Source organism: Scyliorhinus torazame, chromosome 1 (assembly GCF_047496885.1).
Source record: "Scyliorhinus torazame isolate Kashiwa2021f chromosome 1, sScyTor2.1, whole genome shotgun sequence".
NCBI lineage: Eukaryota > Metazoa > Chordata > Chondrichthyes > Carcharhiniformes > Scyliorhinidae > Scyliorhinus > Scyliorhinus torazame.
Window position 1 is genome coordinate 328850031 of NC_092707.1, and position 12189 is coordinate 328862219.

At 40.5% G+C, this 12189-nt stretch overlaps 1 protein-coding gene and 1 pseudogene across 1 annotated transcript in view; one reads left to right on the plus strand and one right to left on the minus strand.

Moving 5' to 3' along the window:
* ints7 (integrator complex subunit 7) overlaps positions 1-12189 on the minus strand; it is a 107576-nt gene that overhangs the window by 87918 nt on the left and 7469 nt on the right. The window lies entirely within an intron of this gene.
* LOC140429180 (large ribosomal subunit protein eL24-like) lies at positions 294-11663 on the plus strand (annotated as a pseudogene).

A 12189-nucleotide genomic window follows, 5' to 3' on the forward strand; every position in this document is an offset into this window, starting at 1 on the left:
GGGATTCATTTTAATTCTTCACAATTTTAGTTACTGTTACTGCAGTTTAAATTTTTATTTGACAGTTTCCAAAGAGTGCATGTGAAATAGCATGTTGGTTGTACACTTGAATTATTTCTGCACCCTGGTTCCAAGTTCCAACTCTGCTTTTCTCTGAACATATGCTGTCGAACCTGGCAAGTTTGCCCAGCATTTTCTGGTTTCATTTTATAAAAAGGTGCACCAGGGTGGGAGTGGGCAGGGATCTAACAACAGAACGTCCTTATTATCTCAATTGGATATTGTGTTTTTGCATGTGCTCAGACATCGACCTCTCTTTAGCCAAGACCCATTCTGGATGCAGTGACTGGGTGGCACTTGGTCATTTAGATGTCATAAAGGAACAATCGCTTCATAATGGTGTGAAACATGCAAAACTGTGCATAACAATTGTATATAAATTAGATCTCCAATTTTTTTTTTTTTTTTTTAATCGTTTTTTTAAAAATGGGATGTGGCAGCATTTATTGCTCAGCACTAACTGTCCTTGAGGGACAGTTAAGAGTCAACCATGTTGCTGTGGATCTGGAGTCACATGTAAGCCAGGCCATGTAAGGATGGCAGATTTAATCCTAATAATCTTTATTGTCACAAGTAGGCTTACATTGCAATGAAGTTACATTCCGGCATCTGTATGGGCACACAGAGAGAGAATTCAGAATGTCCAAATTACCTAACAGCGCGTCTTTCGGGACTAGTGGGAGGAAACCGGAGCGCCCGGAGGAAGCCCACGCAGACACAGGGAGAACGTGCAGACTCCGCACAGACAGTGACCCAGCCGGGAATAGAACCTGGGACCCTGGTGCTGTGAAGCCACAGTGCTAACCACTGTGCTACTGAGATTTCCTTCCCTAAAGGACAGTAGTGAGCCGGATGGGATTTTAAAGACAATCGACAATGGTTTCATGGTCATCATTAGACATTTTAATTCCAGATTTTTATTGAATTCAAATTTTACCATCCGCAGTGGAGGGATTTGAACCTGGGTCCACAGAGCAGTACTCTGGATCTCTGCTTTACTCGTCCAATGACAATACCACTGTGCCACCATGCTGCCCCCATTAAAATAATGATGACCGGTTCACAATCAACATCTACAGACTTTAATATTAAAGCAAAATATTGTGGATAGAACTCTTAAAATGAATTGCTCGAATATTCTTTTTTGAACTCCATGTGGAGAACACTGAAGCCGAAATTATAATAATAACCTCATAAAAGTCTTTGAAAAATATGATACGGTACAGAGGAAGTGGTTTCTATAGACTTTCAACAAACACTTTTTTAAAATTTAGAGTACCCAATTCATTTTTTCCAATTAAGGAGTAATTTAGCATGGCCAATCCACCTACCCTGTACATCTTTGGGTTGTGGGGGCGAAACCTACGCAAACACAGGGAGAATGTGCAAACTCCATATGGACAGTGACCCGAGACCGGGATTGAACCAGAGTCCCAGCAGTGCTAACCACTGTGCCACCATACACTTTTTATTTTTAAAAAAAGTGAGCTCATGTCTCCTTGGTGTAATGTGAGAGTACCTTTAAGAAATGGGTGTTTATAAATGGGTATGTATATAAATAACTGTAGTGAGAGTACCTTTAAGAAATGGGTGTTTATCACTGCAGTGATGTCAGAGAGTGGGTGGAGCTGGGCTGTCTGTCAGCTTTTTACTTTCGTTTTGGGCTGTTTGCTGCAGGTGTGTTTTAGTTTTGTTTTCAGAGCTAGATAGCTGCAGTCACAGCCAGAAGGTGTAGGAGTTTCACTCTCTGTAATCTAAAAACTGTAAATCGATCCTTTGGTGATTTAAAACTAATAACTGCTCTCAGTAGACTTTAACCTGATGTGATTCTCTTAAAAGTTCTTTTTTTTAAGTCTTATGGATGGTAAAAGTACAGTTTAAGGATTACTTAGTGTTGTATTCTTTGGGAGATGTATTTGAATTAATGGTTGCTAAGATGTTCACTGTATGTTTTAAAATGGTTAACTTGAGTTCATAGAATAAACATTGTTTGCTTTAAAAAATACTTTTCCATTTCTGCTGGACCACACCTGTAGAGTGGGCCGTGTGCTCCCCATACCACAATCTATTAAAAGTTGTGGGTTAGGTGAACTCCATGATACACTTTGGGGTTCTCTAAACCTTGGCCCATAACAAACTGGGAGGGGGATAAAAGTCTATACTGGATTGGCTTAGTGAGCTTAAAGACAATGAGGGGTGAGCATATTGTGGTTGCTTTTCAGGTGTGGTATTTTAGTTTAAGTAGGGAGTGTGTTGTGGACAATGGCTCTTTCAGAGGCTCAGATGTTTTTGGGGGTGCAGACAGTCACACACACTACCTTACGGACAGAGACTAAAAGCAGACTGTTAGATTTGGCAAAAACATTGCAGTTAACATTACCTGACAAAATGCAAAAAGATGAGGTAATTATGGCGGTGGCTAAGCATTTAAAGTTGCCCGAGATACAGTTTGACTCTTTGGAAATGGCAAAAATTCAGTTACAACTTAAACAAATGGAACATGAGAAAGGATTATAGCAGCTTGAATACGAAAGAGATAGAGAGGAACAAGAAAGAGATAGGGAGATACAGATCAGGGAAAAAGATGAAAAGAGAGAGTTTGAACTTCAGAAAATTGCCATGAAACATGAGTCAGTTAAAATTGTCAGGAGTAAAGAGAAACGTACAGTTGGATGATAGTGATGAGGATAGTGCGAAAGAGCGTCATCGTCGAAGGCTTGGTGGGGATCTATTTAAATATGTCCAAGCATTGCCAAGGTTTGATGAAAAGGAGGCAGAAGCCTTTTTCATTTCATTTGAGATGGTAGCTAAACAAATGAAGTGGCCACAGGACATGTGGGTATTACTGATTCAAACAAAGCTGCTAGGTAGGGCTAGTGAAGGGTTTGCATCACTATCAGAGGAGATATCTGGGACATATGAGGAGGTGACAAAAAACATCTTAGGTGCATATGAACGAGTGCCTGAAGCTTACAGACAAAGGTTTAGAAATTTAAGGAAAGAATTTGGTCAAACATACATGGAGTTTGAAAGGATCAAACAGAGTAATTTTGATAGGTGGATAAGGGCTTTGAAAAATAGATCAAACATATGAAGCTCTCAAGAGAAATTATACTTTTGGAGTTTAAAAGTTCAATTCTTGATGTAGTGAGAACTCATGTAGAAGAGCAGAGGGTTAAAACTGTGAGATTAGCAGCAGAAATGGCAGATGATTATGAATTAGTTCATAAATCAAAGTTTGGTTTCCGACATCAGTTTCAGCCTGTGAGGGATAGAAACTGGGGACATGAGAAATACTCAAGTGGTAAAGGGAAAGGTGATCTGATGGGAGATAATAAGGAGAGTGTACCTCAGATTAAAAAAGAAATCCAGGAGGGTGGAAAAGAAATGAAATGTTTCAAATGTTTTCACTGTAACAAACAAGGCCATGTAAAGTCACAGTGTTGGTGGTTGAAGAAAAGCACTGGGAAGGCTGATGTGGTAAAACAGGATAAGACAGTGGGGATTGTTAAAGTGGTATGGGAAAGCCCAAGTGCAGCAAAGGAGGTGCAAAAGATTGTACAGCCTGATCAAGAGGTGATTGATAAGAAGGTGCCAGATCTCTTCAAAGAATTTACTTGTGTGGGTGAAGTTTACTCACGTGTATCAGGAGGAGCAGGTAAAGAAGTCACAATTTTAAGAGATATGGGAGCGAGTCAATCTTTAATGGTAAGAGATGAGGAGTTATGTAGTTTGGGAAGAATGTTGCCAGAAAAGGTGGTAATATGTGGAATTCAGGGTGAGAGGAGTAGTGTTCCATTATATAAGGTAAGGTTGGAAAGTCCAGTGAAGAGTGGTGAAGTGGTAGTAGGACTAATAGAGAAACTATCTTGTCCAGGAATACAGTTTATCTTGGGTAATGATATAGCTGGATCGCAGGTGGGATTGATGCCTACTGTGGTTGATAAGCCAGTGGAAAACAGACAACTAAAGTGTTGGAAGGACGAATATCCTGGGATTTTCCGGATTGTGTCGTAACAAGGTCGCAAAGTCATATGTTAAGACAAGAGGAGAAATCAGAGATCGAAGATGAAGTTGAAGTGCAATTAGCAGAAACGATTTTTGATCAGATGGTTGAAAATAAACAAGAACAGGTGGAGGATGGGGCGGATATTTTTAGTTCAGGAAAATTGGCAGAGTTACAACAGAAAGATGAAGAAATAAAATGGATGTATCAGAAAGCATACACGGAAGAGGAATCTGAGTGTATACCAGAGTGTTATTACTGTAAAAGTAATATCTTGATGAGAAAATGGAGACCTTTACATATGCAGACGGATGAAAAGTGGGCAGAAGTTCATCTAGTAGTATTGCCAGTAGGGTATAGAAAGGAGGTGTTGCGAGTTGCACATGAGGTATCAGTGGGAGGTCATTTAGGAATAAGGAAAACTCAAGCTAAAATCCAAAAACATTTTTACTGGCCATAAAGATGTAAAATTTTGTCAATCATGTCACACATGTCAAGTGATAGGAAAACCTCAAGCGGTGATAAAACCAGCGCCTTTAATACCCATTCCAGCATTTGAGGAACCTTTTACAAGGGTCCTAATTGATTGCTTGGGACCGCTTCCTAAAACAAAAAGTGGGAATCAATATCTTTTGACTATAATGGATGTGTCTACTACGTTTCCAGAGGCCATTCCAGTACGTTATATTACAGCTAAAAAGATTGTGAAGAAATTACTTAAATTCTTTACTAGATATGGACTACCCACAGAAATACAATCAGATCAAGGATCAAATTTTACCTCAAGGTTATTCAAAGAAGTTACGGATAGGTTAGGAATAAAACAATTGAAATCAACTGCGTACCATCCAGAATCGCACGGAGCGTTAGAAAGGTGGCATCAGACATTAAAGACAATGTTGAGGGCTTATTGTCCCAATTATCCAGAGGATTGGGATAAAGGAATTCCATTCGTACTGCTTGCAATTAGGGATGCACCAAATTTAGTCCTTTTGAACTAATTTTTGGTCATGAGGTAAGAGGACCGCTTAAATTGATTGAGGAAAAATTGGTGAGTGAGAAATCAGAACTTACATTATTGGATTACGTGTCAAATTTTAGGGAACGGTTAAATAGAGCAGGTGAATTGGTGAGACACCATTTAAAAGTTGCACATAATGTGATGAAACAGGTAGCGGACAAGAAATCCAAAGTTCGTAGTTTGCCAGTGGAGATAAAGTTTTAGTGTTGTTACCAATGGTAGGTGAGCCTTTAAAAGCTAGGTTTTGTGGACCTTATGAGATTGAAAGGAAATTAAGTGAGGTGAATTATGTGGTAAAAACGCCAGATAGAAGGAAGACTCACCGAGTGTGTCATGTGAATATGTTTAAAAGGTACTTTGATTGTATATTCTCTTTTTGCACTATGTTAATGTTCACTCTATTTTGCTGTGTTCGGATTATTACTATTTGTTATGAAAACTTTGCAAAACTTTAATTAAAATTTTTTTATTTCTTTTAAAAAGGTACTTTGAAAGGGAAGGAGAGAAAAAGGACGAGGTTTTAATGATTCTAACTCAAACTGATGAACCAAATCCAAATGACTGTGAATTTGACACACCTCAAATTAAATTGGAAAATGAGGATGTTCTTAAAAATTGGGATAAATTGTTGAGTTACCTTCTAGAGGAAAAACGGACTGACCTGAAACAGTTATTGATATCACATGGTAAGTTTGTGGAGATAAATTGGGAAGTACTAAAATGGCTATACACGATGTAGATGTGGGAAATGCAGTTCCAATCAAACAACATCCATACAGACTTAACCCTTTAAAATTTACACAGGTTAACAAAGAGATTGAGAGTATGCTTAAAAATGGCATAATTGAAGTGGGTTGCAGCCAATGGAACTCACCCATAGTGATGGTGCCTAAACCAGACGGTACCCAACGGTTGTGTGTGGATTATAGAAAGGTTAATGCAGTTACAAGAACGGACTCTTATCCTATCCCACGTTTGGAGGATTGCATTGAGAAAGTGGGACAATCAGCTTTTATTTCCAAACTGGATTTACTTAAAGGTTACTGGCAGGTACCTTTATCCGAAAGGGCGAAGGATATTTCAGCTTTTGTGACGCCAGATGGTATATACCAATTCAAAGTTATGCCATTTGGCATGAAAAACGCCCCAGCCACATTTCAACGGTTAACTAACAAAGTCGTTTCAGGATTACCCAATTGTGCGGTATACATCGACGATCTGGTAATTTTCAGCCAGACATGGAAAGAACATTTAAAATATCTGATGGAGGTATTCGATCAACTTCAGGCGGCGGGTTTGGTGATAAACGTAGCCAAAAGTGAATTTGGAAAAGCCCAAGTCACTTTCCTTGGCTATGCAATCGGACAGGGCTGAATGGTCCCACGGGATGGGAAAACAAAAGTTATTGGGGAGTTTCCGATACCCTCAACACGACGGGAAATAATGCGATTTCTTGGTATGAGTGGATTTTACTGGAAATTTGTACCGAATTTCAGCAGTGTGGTCGCTCCACTGACGGACTTGCTCAAGAAGCGTAACAAATTTCAGTGGACAGCGGAGTGTCAACACGCATTTGACAGCCTGAAGGCTGTGTTAACCACTGCTCCTGTGTTAGCCATCCCAAATTATACGAAACCTTTCAAAGTGGCGTTTGATGCGAGTGATGTGGGTGTAGGTGCGGTGCTTTCTACAAGACGCCGCTGATGGGCTAGAGAGGCCTATTGGTTATTTTTCAAAGAAATTGAATTCTCACTAGAAAAAGTATTCAACGATTAAGAAGGAGACGTTGAGTTTGGTGCTAGCTTTGCAACATTTTCACATTTATGTGACCAGCAATCCGCCTGACATCATTATACATACTGATCATAATCCGTTGACGTTTTTGGAGCGATTCCGGAATAACAATGCAAGGCTGTTTCGCTGGAGTTTATTGTTACAGTCATTTCATTTAAAAACAGTACATGTGGCAGGACGGGAAAACGTGATAGCCGATGTTTTGTCACGAATGTGATGAACGGAAGCAGTTTCAGTTGGAGGAAGAAGAACGAAAAAAAAAATGGACTATATTATTATACCTGTTTGCGCGTGTTGTTTTTATTAAACAAAAAGTATATTTACTGTGTGCATTTCTTAAAGGATAGTGAAAAGGTGAAAAATGAAACCATCTTGAAATTGATGGGCTTTTTTTCTTGGGGGGAGGTGCCATGTGAGAGTACCTTTAAGAAATGGGTGTTTATAAATGGGTATGTATATAAATATCTGTAGTGAGAGTACCTTTAAGAAATGGGTGTTTAGTACTGCAGTGATGTCAGAGAGTGGGTGGAGTTGGGCTGTCTGTCAGCTTTTTACTTTCGTTTTGGGCTGTTTGCTGCAGGGTGTGTTTTAGCTCGTGTTCAGAGCTGGATAGCTGCAGTCACAGCCAGAAGGTGTAGGAGTCTCTCTCTCTGTATCTAAAAACTGTAAATCGATCCTTTGGTGATTTAAAACTAATAACTGCTCTCAGTAGTGACTTTAACCTGATCTCTTAAAAGTTCTTTTTTTAATCTTATGGATGGTAAAAGGACAGTTTCAGGATTACTTAGTGTTGTATTCTTTGGGGTTGTATTTGAATTAATGATTGCTAAGATGTTCACTGTATGTTTTATAAAGGTTAACTTGAGTTCATAGAATAAACATTGTTTGCTTTAAAAAATACTTTTCCATTTCTGCTGCATCACACCTGTAGAGTGGGCCGTGTGCTCCCCATACCACAATCTATTAAAAGTTGTGGGTCAGGTGAACTCCATGATACACTTTGGGTTTCTCTAAACCCTGGCCCATAACATTGGTCTCACCCTTACAACCCAAAGATGTGCAGGGTAGGTGGATTGGCTATGCTAAATTGCCGCTTAATTGGAAAAAAAAGAATTGGGTACTTTAAAGTTAAAAAAATTGAATAAAAAGTGCAACATATTTTGCAAGTAAAGATAAAGAATTGAACTGCAACTTGAATGGTAATATTTAAATTGGAGTAGAGGAGCGGATAAACAAGAGAAGCAAAAGAACTACAGATGCACTGTCATTAAAAACTAAATACCTTCAAAGTGAATTGGGTGGCTCAGTGGTTAGCACTGCTGCTTCACAGCACCAGGGACCCGGGTTCAATTCTGGCCTTGGGTGACTGTCTGTGTGGAGTTTGCACATTTTCCCCGTGTCTGCATGGGTTTCCTCCCGGTCCTCTGGTTTTCTCCCACAGTCCCAAGATGTGCAGGTTAGGTGGATTGGCCATGCAAAATTGCCCCTTAGTTTCCATGGATGTGCAGGTTAGGTTACGGGATTACGGGTATAGGGCGGAGTGGATCAATGTAGACTCGATGGGCCCTGCACTGTAGGGATTCTATGATTTATTTCTGATAATCTTCAACAAAATTTTAAAGGGTAAATGGAATGAGGAAACCTGGCTGAGACTGAGTGGCCTCTGTGGTAAAATAACGAAGACAAATTTCACACGTCAAATGGCCTGTTTATGTATTTCACAATCATGTACTACTCTGAAAAATAAAATTTCTAGTTTTGCAACATGCAGAGCAACACTTGTTCTTGTTCCTGGTCTCAGTACAGTTCAATATCATTAGACTAGTTACGTCCCCACTATCAGTTGCTCCACTTTATGTAATTTCTCCCCCCTCCCACACACACACACACACACACAGATGGAGAAGGAAAGCAATGAACATGTTTAGCTGAAAGAGTGCTATGGATGAGACATAGAAAAAAAGCAGGAGGAAGCTATTCGGCCCTTCGAGCCTGATCCACCATTCATTATGGTCATGGCTGATCATCAACTTCAATATCCTGATCCCGCCTTCCCCTCATATCCCTTTAGCCCCAAGAGCTATATCTAATTCCTTCTTGAAATTACACACGTTTTTGCTTCATCTACTTTCTGTGATAGCGAATTCCACAGATTCACCACTCTCTGGGTGAAGAAATTTCTCCTCACCTCAGTCCTAAATGGTTTACCCCTTATCCTCAAACTATGACAGGGGCGGCACGGTAGCACAGTGGTTAGCACTGTTGCTTCACAGCGCCAGTGACCTGGGTTTGATTCCCGGCTTGGGTCACTGTCTGCACGTTCTCCCAGTGTCTGCGTGGGTTTCCTCCGGGTGCTCCGGTTTCCTCCCACAGCCCAAAGATCTGCAGGTTAGGTGGACTGACCATGTTAAATTGTCCAAAATGGTTAGGTTGGGTTGCGGCGATAGGGTGCAGGTGTGGGCTGAAGTAGGGTTCTCTTTACAAGGGCCAGTGCAGACTCAATGGGCTGAATGGCCTCCTTTTGCACTGTAAATTCTATGATCCATGTCTCCTAGTTGTGGCCTCCCCCACCATCGGGAACATTCTTTCTGAATCAACCTTGTCTAATCCTGTTGGAATTTTGTAAGTTTCTAGGAGATCCTCTCTCACTCTTCTAAACTCTAATGAATAGAATCTGAATTGATTTAGTCTCTCCTCATATGACAGTCCCACCATCCCAGGAATCAGTCTCGTAAACCTCCACTGCACTCCCTCCATAGCAAGAATATCCTTCTTCAGAGAAGGACAACAAAACTGCACACAATACTCCAGGTGTGGCCTCACAATGCCCTATACAATTGTAGTAAAACATCTCTATTCCTATACTCAAACCCTCCCGCTATGTAGGCCAACATACCATTTGCTTTCTTTACTGCCTGCTGTACCTGTGCGCTTACTTTCTTCCTTTTAAAAAAAATTGAGAGTACCCAATTCTTTTTTTCCAATTAAGGGGCAATTTAGCGTGGCCAATTCACCTACCCTGCACATCTTTGGGTTGTGGGGGTGAGACCCACGCAGACACAGGGAGAACGTGTAAACTCCACACGGACAGTGACCCAGAGCCGGGATCATACCCGGGTCCGCGGCACCGTGAGGCAGCAGTGCTAACCACTGTGCCGCCATGTCGTCCACGCGTGCTTACCTTCAGCGACTGATGCACGAGGAGACCAAGGTCTCGTTGAGTATTCAACTCTCTCAATTTACACCCATTCAAATAATAATGTGCCTTCCTATTTTTGTGACTGAAGCGGGTAACCTCAAATTTATCCACATTATACTGCACCTGCCATGCATGTGCCCACTCACTCAGTATGTTCAAATCCCACTGAAGCGTCTCTGAATCCTCCTCACAGCTCACCCTCCCACCTAACGTTGTATCATCTGCAAATCTGGAGATAATACATTTAGCTCCTTCGTCCAAATCATTAATATATAATGTGAACAGCTGGGGTCCTAGTACAGAACCCTGCTAGTCACTGCCTACCAATCAGAAAAGACCCATTTATTCCAACGTTTTGCTTCCTGTCTGCTAACTAGCTTTTTATCCATCTCAAGACACTACACATAATCCCATGCGCTTTAAGTTTACATATTAATCTGCTGAGATCTTGGCGAAACCCTTCTGAAAATCTAAATAAACCACATCCACCGGTTCTCCCTGGTCAACTCTACCAGTTCCATCTTCTGGTCAACTCTACTACTTTTATCTTCAGACACAGAAGCTGTGTTATTTGGTTGATTTACTGTTATCTAATTTCACTGTTTATAATATTTCTGTTGTACTGAATGATGTATTTATTTTGCAAGTTATTCCATCTGGGAATACACAGTGCTGCAGATGCACAGCACAGTATTTCAACTTGTGCATTGTTTTGTCTGGGCAAATGTCCGAAGGAACCCAACTCCAGTTTTAACATTTATTCATATAAAGTGGCGCTAACCAGGAATGTAACCACACGTTATATTGAGCTCTTATATAACAGTAACTTCTTGTTTTGCAGTTTACACAAAACAGCAATAAAAAGTTGAAAACTCTGCCTTATTTTACATTCATTTAATTAGCGAATTGTAAGAAAAGTCATTTAAATTTCCTTCACTGATCAAGTTTATTCAGATCATTACACAAAAAAGTGAAATACAGCATGCTTAATGAATTGCAACAAATGGTGGAGAGAAGCAATACAGATGGTGTAATCAGGTTCAAATAAATTGAACTATATTGTTCCCCCCCGCCATCTTCGTTGTTGAGCTGAAGGTCGAGCTGTGCAGTTTCAATGGGAATAAAATATACCCGGGTCACAGGAAGTGATATGCCAGAATTGAAGGGAAGGTTTTCCAGTTTCTGAACTCAAAATGCGAGTCAGCATTCCTCTCCAAGAGAAACCCTCGATAGATCAACTGGATTGTCTTGTACAAGCGCAAGCACAAAAAAGGACAGTCTGAAGGGATTGAGAAAAAGCGCTCCCATTGTGCAGTGAAGTTCCAACAGGCTATTACTGGTGCCTCTCTTGCTGAGATTATGGCCAAGAGGAATCAGAAACCCAAGGTGCGCAAGGCTCAACGTGAACAAGCAATCAGGGCTGCCAGGGAAGCAAAAGAGGCCAAAGCAGCAACAAAGTCAGTGCAGCTGCAGCTAAGGCTACTCAGAAGACAGCACCCAAACAGAAGTTTGCTAAGCCAATGAAGTCTCAGATGCCACGTGTTGGTGGAAAATGCTAAATAGCATCAACTGTTGATGTAAAATAAAACCGGAATAAAATTCAGTGATTGACATGTCAAAAGAAAATGAGCTTGAATAGGTTTAATCATCGAATGACACAGCACAAGAAGCTGTTTGATCAATCTGGCCAACTCTTTGCAGAGATATCTAATTAGGCCCACTCTCTTACCTCTTCCTCAGACCTGGAAATTTTTCTTCTTAGAATATTTGTCAAATTGCCTTTTAAAAGTTATTGAAACTGCTTCTACTTCCATTTCAAGCAGTGCAAACCAGATCACAACAACAAATTATGCAAGATTTTGTCCTCCTCACGTCTGGTTCTTTCACATTAAATCTCTGTCATCTTGTTATTCCCCCTTCTGCCACACCAAACAGTTCCTCTTTATTTTCACTTTCAAAACCCCTCGCGATTTTGAATACACATACAAAGTCTGTGCTCTAAAAGTAATCTTAGCTTCCCCAGTCCCTTTGCTTAACCAAACACCCTCATCCCAATCGAATAAATCTCCATTGCATCCTCTCCAAGGCCTCAACATACTTCCTGAAGTG